Source organism: Populus alba, chromosome 2 (assembly GCF_005239225.2).
Source record: "Populus alba chromosome 2, ASM523922v2, whole genome shotgun sequence".
In the NCBI taxonomy this organism is placed as follows: domain Eukaryota; kingdom Viridiplantae; phylum Streptophyta; class Magnoliopsida; order Malpighiales; family Salicaceae; genus Populus; species Populus alba.
This window is the reverse complement of record NC_133285.1, coordinates 6498381-6506699: the sequence shown is the minus strand read 5'-3', so window position 1 is coordinate 6506699 and position 8319 is coordinate 6498381. Positions and strand designations below refer to the sequence as shown.

The 8319-nt window shown below is 33.9% G+C and overlaps 1 long non-coding RNA gene and 1 pseudogene across 1 annotated transcript; both read left to right on the top strand.

Annotated features, from left to right (window-relative positions):
- Nucleotides 1–821: 821 nt before the first annotated feature.
- Nucleotides 822–1986, top strand: LOC118042308 (uncharacterized). The gene is made up of 3 exons (XR_012169142.1): nt 822–1002; nt 1092–1146; nt 1743–1986. It is a non-coding gene; the product is annotated as an uncharacterized lncRNA (long non-coding RNA).
- A 3904-nt stretch (nt 1987–5890) lies between these two features.
- On the top strand, nt 5891–7503 carry LOC118042269 (calcium uniporter protein 4, mitochondrial-like; annotated as a pseudogene).
- The last annotated feature ends 816 nt before the right edge of the window (nt 7504–8319 follow it).

Below are 8319 nucleotides of genomic sequence, written 5' to 3'. Positions count from 1 at the left end.
GCGTTGGCATCATTATACACGTATTCTTGCCTCCGTTTTCATTATTTCCTGTTCAGTTTTCATTGGCATTTCTATTCTGGTTAGTCTGCTTTCTAATTGTTTGATTGCATGGGATGATGCTCTTTTGAAATGGTGTTTCTAGCGAGCCAGTTCTCTCAGCTCCCGCCTCTCTTATAATATTTGAAGGTATGTTTTCCTGCAACTTTTGTTTGTTCCCTGCAACTTTTGTTTGTTCAGTATGCGGGGGCCATGATTTGTTATGCTTTCCTTTGCAGTTCGTTGTTCCCTTTATCATATCGTCTTCTTTCAGGAGAGAGTTTGGACTTCAAGGTTAGAATATTTTCCTCTTAGTTGCCATGTTGTTCAAAAGAGTGGCTTCTCTCTTTTCTTTTTTCTTTCTGCTTTGTGTGATTCTGCATACTATCTTCGTTTCATCAAGTTCTAACGCATATGATTTGATATTCTGCACCACATTCTGGGTTCTGTGTGTTTCTTTGTCTGACAGCTGTGCATGATAATTAGTTTTGCAAAAAATAGCATCGCGCCAATTGTATTTCTACATACCAAATCTTATGCTTTTGCCCTGTCAAGGCATATATTGTTGCTGCAGAAGTTTGAAAAAACGTTAGATCATAATACCATTGTCTTAAATGCTTTGAAAAATTGATCACCTTTAGAATAATTAACTTACGTCTTCAGGTTTCATTTGGACAATGTCAAATCAGCCGGTGTTTTTTTAATGGTGCATTAAATGCTTTCAGACTTCATTTAGAATAAAGTCAAGCTGTTTGATCTTCTTTGATGGTGCATTAAATGGCGTTGGCATCATTATACACGTATTCTTGCCTCCGTTTTCATTATTTCCTGTTCAGTTTTCATTGGCATTTCTATTCTGGTTAGTCTGCTTTCTAATTGTTTGATTGCATGGGATGATGCTCTTTTGAAATGGTGTTTCTAGCGAGCCAGTTCTCTCAGCTCCCGCCTCTCTTATAATATTTGAAGGTATGTTTTCCTGCAACTTTTGTTTGTTCCCTGCAACTTTTGTTTGTTCAGTATGCGGGGGCCATGATTTGTTATGCTTTCCTTTGCAGTTCGTTGTTCCCTTTATCATATCGTCTTCTTTCAGGAGAGAGTTTGGACTTCAAGGTTAGAATATTTTCCTCTTAGTTGCCATGTTGTTCAAAAGAGTGGCTTCTCTCTTTTCTTTTTTCTTTCTGCTTTGTGTGATTCTGCATACTATCTTCGTTTCATCAAGTCCTAACGCATATGATTTGATATTCTGCACCACATTCTGGGTTCTGTGTGTTTCTTTGTCTGACAGCTGTGCATGATAATTAGTTTTGCAAAAAATAGCATCGCGCCAATTGTATTTCTACATACCAAATCTTATGCTTTTGCCATGCTTTGTGAACTTCTTTTGTTGTTTTTTTATAAAGTTTGCAGATATGTTTTTTCATTGCATGCCGCAATATAAGATAACATATCGTCTTTGTAATTATATATGTTTGTATAATGAATAAGGTAGCTGTTATGGTATACAAATATTGCTCAGAAAATATTGGTCGTTGGGCGATGGAACTAGACCATTACAGTATGTTGGTCATTCCATTTTTTGTTTTTAAGTACGTAAGACCCAATGAAGACGCAAGCAATGCATCTCAGGCTCTCGCTTTCAGAGAAGATGTGCGAGGAGTTTAATTACGAAGCTATGCTGATATCTATCTAAGAGCTCATGTTCAAAGGAAAGCGCAAACCTGGGACCTGTACTTTGTAAAGGATGGAATGGAGTAGCGATTGGCGGATAAGATGAATCTTTACCAGCAGAGCGACTACAAACGCACTGACAAGAAGAAGTCCAGGACGTTCAACGAAAGACCAGCTGCGGGATCGTCTGACGAAAATGAGGGCCTGGCTCACAATACTCACTTGCAAGTGCAAGGCCGCCATCATTTCATATTTGCTATCTCTCAGTGATCTTGCATAAAACTTATCTTGTCTTACGAAAATCATATAAATATATAAAATCTGAATAAAGGGAAACACAAGCTGAGAAGAAGTCTGTGTCTTTCATAATCCAGAAGAACAATACTGTCATCAGGGCCAAGTAACCTCCAAGCACAACACCAGTGCTAAATATCTCTTTAAGTTTCCAGTGCAGTGGGAGGATCCCTTATAATAGCATGCTGCCCGCACCTGTAGGAAGAGGAACGAGAGTGGAAGAGTAGGAATCCGTAAACCGATGCATGAAATATTGTTGTTAGAGAGGTGCTGATCATGTGAGCTGCATGCCATTTGATGGTGGACATGTGGAGGACAATGACAAAGAAGCCGCAGAGAGAAGGGAATAGGCGGAGAGAAAGGGTGAGGAATATGCAACTTCAATCACTGGACAAGGTTTGTGATTCTTGATGAGACTCATTTGAGAAAACTGATGATTTGCTGTGATGAGAAGCTGGACTTCCAAGATTGAAAAACAACTTCTTCTTTTTTTTAGATTGTCGCTGATTTGTTGAAAGGAAAATGGGATGGCAAGTATATATATGCGAGGGCTAGAAACTGCTGCAACAAGAAAGTGACCGAAGAATGCCAACTTGACTGGAAAATCAGCATTTTTGCCCACAGAAAGCACGGTGTGGATTGCTGGCTTTTTAACATTTTTCTTGGTAGGCACTAGGCACTAGCGATCCATCTTGCGAGATTGATGGCAGTGGTAGACTGTTGCCACAAGAAAGTGACCGAAGAATGCCAACTTGCAGAGGAAAATCAGCATTTTTGCCCACAGAAAGCACGGCATGGATTGCTGGCTTTTTAACATTTTCCTTGGTAGGGGCTACGCACTAGCGATCCATCTTGCGAGATTGATGGCAGTGGTGGCAGTTCCTCTTACTTTTATGATTCAAAAGGCTCGAAAGGAAACTGGAGTCTGCCTTTTGCTCCCCACTTTTCAAGCAATTCATGACTACGTTACGTTTATAATCATGAAGAGGCAAACCCGTCACTTTCTCAAGTTAACCCGTCACTATCCAACAGAAAGGGATCAATGGAAATGCCATGCCTTGAACCACTTTTCTGCTTTTTTAGTGTAGTAAAATGTAAAATATCAGCATAAACAAAAATAAAATATTAAAATAATGTCTGACTGCTTAGTTTTAATCTTATTAGATTAACGTGTTATTAATTATATAAAATGATGCTATCCATGTTAGCATGCAAAGTCCCGACTCCCTCTGCTGCCAATTCTACCGGTTCTTCTTCTTCTTGGCAATCATATTATATATATTACTTCCTAGGTTTTAGAAAATTATTCTTTAATCCCTGGGTTACCTTTGTGTTTCTAAATAATATTAGTTCTTGGAGAATTCTATGGTGTTTGTTTAGTATTTGATTGGAAAAAAATATATTTTTTAAAATAATTTTGAAGTGGGTTTTTGTATTCTTTATAAAACATTATTATTGACGTCAAATGCACCCTTTAACATTTTAAGTTCTTAAAGAAAATTAAATTAATGTTTTAAAGTAGTTTTGAAGTGAGTTGCTATTGATATATAAAACATGAAGTATAAGAAAATATATTCTCATTATTGACGTAAAATGCACCGTTTAATATTTGAAGTTTTTAAAGATAAAATCGGTGTTTTAAATAGACAATGATCAACAAGCTAACTTTGTGTATTGGTTTACAAACATGAAGTACGATTATAAGTACTTATAATTGTATTCGAAAGCCAAAGACTAAAGATTAATCCACTTGCAACTTGAATGCCAGCCGAGTCTCGTGGCTCAAATGACACCTATATATCGAATAATTTATAGGGATTTCGGAACATAAAGTAAAGCATTTAAATTTATAGTATTTAAGATTGTAATAGTAATTATTTTTTAAAAATATATTTTATTTTAAATCAAGTCAAACTGAAAAAACATAGCAAAAAACAAGTCATATTAAAAAAACGAGTCAAACCGATTTAAATAGATTTTTATTCTAAAAAAACTAAACTAAACCAAAAATAATTATCTCTAGCCTAGACTATTTATTAATTTGTTTTTACTAGAATATGTTTTTTTATATATAACTTGTAGAACTCTAAAACGCGTGGGGAAAGTACTATAACTTTCCCACGCCTCCTATACATCAGTGAATGAAAGTGTTTTTTTTATATTTTTTTTTCACGCCTCACTATACTCATTATTAATATTATATTATATTATATTATATTTATTCCTAAGCATCAGTGAATGAAAGTGTTTTTTTTTTTCACGCCTCACTTTACTCATTATTAATATATTTATTATTATATTATATTATATTATTTAACTGTCTTATTTTTTTTTTAAAATTTTTTTTGTTTTTTTTAATGAATTTTTTTTGTTTTATTTAGTTTGTTGGTATTAAATTTTTTTCTATTTAATTATCAGACTTTCATAACATGTATCCTGGCTTGACGGGTTAACTTGATTTGATGGGTTGACCCAGTTAACTTTAGGTAAACCCGTTAATTTTTTTCATTTATTTAGTTATCAAACTTTCATGATGCGAATTCCAGATTTGACGGGTTAATCCAGTTAATTCATTTTTTTTCTTTTTCTTCATTAGTTTTTTTTTCCTGTTAGTTTTTTTTTTTATTTTTTTTCTTTTTAATCAATCTATTTAATTATCACACTTATATGACACGACCTTGCAAGCCAGACCTACATCCAAGACTACTGGATCTGGTATTGCAGTCACCCCCACTTAAACTTGGGTCATGCAAGTTTAATGTTATTATTAATATTATAAATATTATTTTTAGGTCAGGTGTTGCAGCCAAACTCAAGAATATTGGGTTTGGCTGCAACGCCTGACCTAAGAGTAATATTTATAATATTAATAATAAAATTAAACTTGCATGACCCAAGTTTAAGTGAGCCTCACTGTAAACACCGACCCAGGAATATTGGATGCGGGTCTGGCTATAAGGTCGTGTCATAAAAGTGTGATAATTAAATAGATTAATTAAAAAACAAAGAAAAAAAATCAACTGAAAGAGAAAAACTAATGAAGAAAAAGAAAAAGAAATTAAATTAATTGGGTTAACCCTTTAAACCAGGTTATCCCGTAAAACCTGGGATTTGCGTCATGAAAGTTTGATAACTAAATAGAATTTAATTTTTTTTAATGAATTTTTTTGTTTGATTTAGTTTTGTTAATGTTAAATTTTTTTTATTTAGTTATCAGATTTTCATGATACGAATCTCGAGTTTGATGGGTTGACCTTTTTTGACGAGTTATTTTTTTTCATTTAGTTTTAGTTTGTTAAAGTTAATTTTCTTTCTATTTAATTATCAGACTTTCATACTTTCATGATACGTATCCTGAGCTTGACAGGTTAACTTGGTTTGATGGGTTAACCCAATTAATTCTGGGTAAAACCGTCATTTTTTTTCTATTTTAGTTATCAAAACTTTCATTACGCGAATCTCAGGTTTTAACGGGATAACCTGGTTTAAAGGGTTAACCCAATTAATTCATTTTTTTTTCTTTTTTCTTCATTTAGTTTTTTTCCTTTCTGTTGATTTTTTTTTCTTTGTTTTTTTTAATTAGTTTATTTAATTATCACACTTTTATAACACGACCTTATAGCCAGACCCACATCCAAAATTCTTGAGTCCGGTGTTGCAATTAGGCTCACTTAAACTTGAGCCATGCAAGTTTAATTTTATTATTAATATTTTTAAATATTACTTTTAGGCCAGGCGTTGCAGCCAAACCCAAAATTCTTGGGTATGGCCTTGCAAAAAAACCTATGATTTTTAAATTTTTGTTTTTCTTTTATATTTTTATAAAAAAAAAAGACCCGCGGCATAGCGCGGGTACCAGAAGGCTAGTATACTGTATATGTACCGTGCCCCTCTTACTCATCATCACTCTTCAACCTCATTCAAGCACTTCGAATCACCGGATTCTCTCTGTTCTAATCAAATGGCGTTTCGAAAATTATTTTCGAAGCGTGCTGTGACCAACGATTATAGAGTTGCATCGCCGGCAGTAGCTCTAGACCACTCATCACCAATTAAATCTCTTACAACACCACAAAATAATGCAGCATCCAAAACGAATCCATTTAAAGAGTTTCTCACTGGAGATTCCGTCGATACAGGGTTTTTCCGGCGTTTCCTTCACCGTAGAGCCATTAGCCAGTTACCCGAATTCATGTCCATGCCGGTGGGAGAGAAGTTAAGAGAAAATCTCATTTCCGGTGACAGGCTCCACCTTGATGGTCTGACTCCTCCGGAAGAGATCGCTGGAGAGGCTAATAAGTTCGGGATTTCTGTTGAGAATGCGAAGAAGATCTTGAGGTTTTCTCTTGTGGAGAAGTTGAAGGCCAAACTTAGAGAGATTCCAAGAGGGTCGATTTGTTATTCGGAGTTTGTCAAAATTTGTGTTGATGAGTGTGGAAATGAAGGTCAAGGTGTTGAGTTTGCCAAGTTGCTTGACCAGTCCGGAAACGTCATCGTTTTAGGAAACATTGTGTTTCTCAGGCCTGAGCAGGTATTAATTTTTTTTTTCAATTAGCTTTAATTATTTGATCAAACAACAGTCCTCCATTTTTTTTTCTTCTTGTTATGCTGTAATTTGTGTCCCGTAAGATTTAAATTATATATAATGACAGAAGATTAGATTATGTAAGGGCTGCTGGCAAAAAGATCATTAAATTTTGCTGGGTAGCTTTTGCCCCCATCTAGAGGAGGCTGTATCCCAGGAGAAGTGATACAAATGGATATGATTCTTCGAAATATTGATGGCCCTTGTCCATAGATAGGACACAAGTGGTCTGTGTGTGTTACTGTCCTATGGCCGTTTGTTTTTCTAGACTTGCAAGGACAACCGGAGAAATAAAATGCCATAATCGTGATAATTATGATTAAGTCAACTAATTTATGTAACTCAGTTTATCGTGTTCATCTTGATGTTTTTTGCTTTTTAATGTACCAGGTGGCGATATCAATGGAGAATATGATATCCCAGACCATTGCAGCTCCTGAAGATCCGAGAAGAGAACACCTTGAGCATATGGAGAAACTAAAGGTGATAATCGATCAGAAGGCTAGAACCCAGGTCCGAGGAGAGCTTTATTGTGGGCTGGGCTTTCTAGTGATCCAGACACTTGGGTTCATGAGGCTCACCTTCTGGAACTTAACTGGGATGTCATGGAGCGATATGTTTCTTCGTCACCTTTCCCTTCACTTCGCCATAGCTATGGTTTCTTCCTGAGAACATCCACTGAGCCCTCTTTCGAAGGTTACTTCCAGCAACGCTTCAAGGCCAAACAAAAGAAACTCATGAAGATCCATGGTCTTGATGTCCAAAAGTATAACCATCTTCGCAAAGTTTTTTACCCTAACCTTGGCTATGGTTTACCACAATCAGAATATTACAAACCCGGGCACCATTAAAACATTTATGCAAATATGTTTAGTTTATGGTATCAAAATTGTGCAAATGGTTTAGTTTATTATAACAAGATTGTAATTTAAAAATAATTAGCATATATTGGTATTTATCATTTCAAGGCATGTCCCCCCAAAAGATATCCTAGAAAAAACTAGAATTTTATATGTTTAAATCTATAAACTCAAAAAATATATATATTTTAAATCAACTACGCTTAAATTAAATCAAGAAAGATATTTTATTTATTGAAGTAATGAAGCATTTTTATATATATTTATTTCTCCTCACTTTGCAACTAAGATGTATATAGTATATCTCTCAAGATTTCAATACCATTATTTCAATTTAAATGTGTTTTTAAATCAAAGTTTTCTGAATTAAAAAATATAAAAAAACTTAAATATTTCTAAAAATAATATGCATCTAAACTCTAGATTTTGAAGAAAAAATCAAAACAGAAATGAGTATAAAACACTAAAATATAAGGTGAAGAAGATTGTGTAAAAAATCTAAAAAAATTATTGGCTTAAACTTGTCTTTCACCTCTTTTTATAATATATTTTGAAAGTTAAAAGGTTGAAGAATTAATTTCTATTATTACCAATCATTAATTAGCCACCATAAATCAAAAATTAAATTTAAAAAAATTAAGAGATCTTTGAATGGAATAATCAAGGGTTGTTTGAGATTTTTCTCTTCTCATCAATAATTTATTTATTTAAAAATAAAATTTTGAATAATTTTTTACATGAATGAAAATTATTTTATCAAAAATTTAAAAATGACTCAAAGATTTGTAAAAAAATATTAATTTGATAAGATTATTATCTTGGATAATTAACACGACGGTCATCGCAATATACAACAAGCAAGCATCTTTCTCCGAG